The sequence below is a fragment of the Amphimedon queenslandica genome, unplaced genomic scaffold (assembly GCF_000090795.2).
Source record: "Amphimedon queenslandica unplaced genomic scaffold, v1.1 AMPQUscaffold_13518, whole genome shotgun sequence".
In the NCBI taxonomy this organism is placed as follows: domain Eukaryota; kingdom Metazoa; phylum Porifera; class Demospongiae; order Haplosclerida; family Niphatidae; genus Amphimedon; species Amphimedon queenslandica.
In genome coordinates, this window is record NW_003546246.1 from 176,420 (window position 1) to 179,024 (window position 2,605).

At 31.9% G+C, this 2,605-nt stretch overlaps 1 long non-coding RNA gene across 1 annotated transcript; it reads left to right on the forward strand.

The window, feature by feature from the left end:
- Nucleotides 1-8: 8 nt before the first annotated feature.
- LOC109583398 (uncharacterized) lies at nucleotides 9-1,011 on the forward strand. The gene is made up of 2 exons (XR_002185517.1): nucleotides 9-766; nucleotides 814-1,011. It is a non-coding gene; the product is annotated as an uncharacterized LOC109583398 (long non-coding RNA).
- Nucleotides 1,012-2,605: the final 1,594 nt, after the last annotated feature.

Genomic DNA, 2,605 nt, shown 5'->3' on the forward strand with positions numbered 1-2,605 from the left:
TCATTTGTATAAGAATAATGTTGATGAGAGAATAGATTGAATGAGAAAACTTGAAATAATGAGGAGTAAGAGAGAGACAGGGAGGGATCTCAGCTTATATTTTATCAGTGTGCTCTGTACTGCATGGACAGTATTACCTCAATTTGTCTTCATAACATTGTGCATTAATTGATACCATGTACATGTGTATTTATAGTCATTTTCAGTTAATTGATACATATAGTGCATTTTTTGGTTTTTTGCTTTTAGCTGCTTTATTGTAGGTAACTGGTTAATTTGCTAACTTGATTTGTATGCTTTATTAATCCATGAAAACTGTACCTAAGCAGTAGCACAATTTGCAAAGCAAAAGTGATGAAAAAACAGGAAAAATTTCCTATCACCATGTACATAAGTACAATGATTTTTCTTTCCATTTCTTCTTTCTTTACTTGCTTCTTTTCTTTCTTCCCTTTCTTCTTTCTATTTTTCTTCCTCCTTTTCCCTCTTCCCCCTCATTCTATTCCTTTCCTTCTTTCCTTTCTCTATGTATCTCTCTGTCTCTCTTTCTATTATAGTCTCTCCTATATGTTAGGAAGGTTTGCGTCTTTTTATCATCTACTTTTTGATGTCATCCTCTTAATTAAACGAATGAGACCTGACATCCTCCGGAAGGGAACAGTTTTGGTCCTCTAGTATCTCTTATACTGAAGAACCAGAGACCATGCACATGTCATCACATACTAACCTCTCCCTCGTCTCTCAAGATCCCCTCGTCACCATACAAGTGAGAGATCATGTGACTTTTGATGATAGTCATGTGATGTTGTGTAGGTATGGATGACCAGTGGGTGGAGTGATGGGAGATGTGGTCAGAAAGGAAGTTGTGGTGATGAAAGCTAGGTGTATGCTACCTCGAAAGAATATTAATGTGTCTTTTAATAAATACTGTATAGTTGAAATTTATGTGTGTGACCTTATATTTTTGTAAACAGCCAAAGCCACTTTCATTGTTAACGTGTTTACCCTATACCCAAGTGGAAGAATAAAAATTATAGTAATAAATTTATTGCAGCTTTTAACTCAAATTCTACTTTCAGAATTTGGCACATTTTTCACTGTTGACATGTGTACATGTACGCACGTAGCTCCAAAGTTTAGTAATGAGAATTAGCTTAAACATTTTACACAGCATAAAAACACGATGTACATTACATTACACACGTATTTAATAAAAATCTGACATATTTATGTATTAAAATTATTAATAAATAAGCCACAAAATATTAAATTCAATTACACTGTCTCTCTCAGAGGTTCCCTGTCTAGACTGGTGATGTTATGTAATAAGTCAATATTACAGTAAGACCCACGTCTACCAGGAGACCATTAGACCACACCCAGGAGGTCTGTGGTATTCACTGGTCACCAAATCATCAGCAACTTGTGTCAGGAGGAAATGATAGTATAGTGAGTTTATAATTATATTTTTTATTTTATATTGGCTTCAAAATAACCCGTCATTTTTATAATTCAATTTCTGATACATATTGATGTCCTTAAACTATGTAGAAGGTTTGAGCAGTTTTGGATAAATACTGTAAAAGATTATTTATTGGTGGGATCTGGCGATTTTACCTGTGAAAAGAAATTGGCGAGTTTTATGTTGGCGACTTTGTGTCATGTGCCATTGAGCATGCTCAGTTTGAAATAAAATGGCAAATTTTATATTGGCAATTTTTTCATAGTACCGCCACCGCCAATCACCAATATTAATTCCTCGCCAATAAATCATCTTGTACTGTATTTTTTAAATTATGAGCATTTTTAAAAAAACCAAATTTTGAAAAATATACCCAAGGCTAAGCCCATCATTTTTTCTTTAAAATCACCTCTAATTTTTATTTCATTAAAAATATATTTTTTGTTCTTATGCTATGTAGAAAAAGTTTGAGCTGTTTCCGACAAATATTTTTAAAGTTATGAGCATTTTTTAAATAGACCAAATGGTTTTATTCTGATAAATTGCTCCAAAATTACCATCAATTTTTATTACATTTTTTGATACATATTGTTATCCTTATGAAAGTTTGAGCTTTTTCTGACAAATAAATTTTGAATTATTAGCATTTTGAAAAATAGGCCAAATTTTGAAAATACCCAATGCTTTTTGAAAAAAATGGTATTGAAATCATCCCCAAATTTTATTACATTTTATGATACATATCCATGTCCTTATGCTATATAGAAAGTTTGAGATGTTTCCGACAAATTATTTGTGAGATATGAGCTAGCATTTTGAAAAATAGGCAATGCTTTTTGACAAAAAATGGCTTCAAAATTACTCCATTTTCTTATGCATATTGATGTCCTTGTAATGAAGAAAAAATTAATCTGTTTTTAAACATTAAGTTTTTCTAAATACCGTATAGCGGGATTTATTGACGAGTAAAAAATTTGATGAAAACAGTAAATTTCTCCGGTTGGCGAGTTGTAATTTGACAAATAGTGCCCTTCACGTACACGTGGCACAAAGTACAAAATTTTTGACGGTTATTATATTTGACGTTTTATTTTAAATCATCAACTCGTCAAAATAAAACCTTCATCAATAAATCCCGCTATA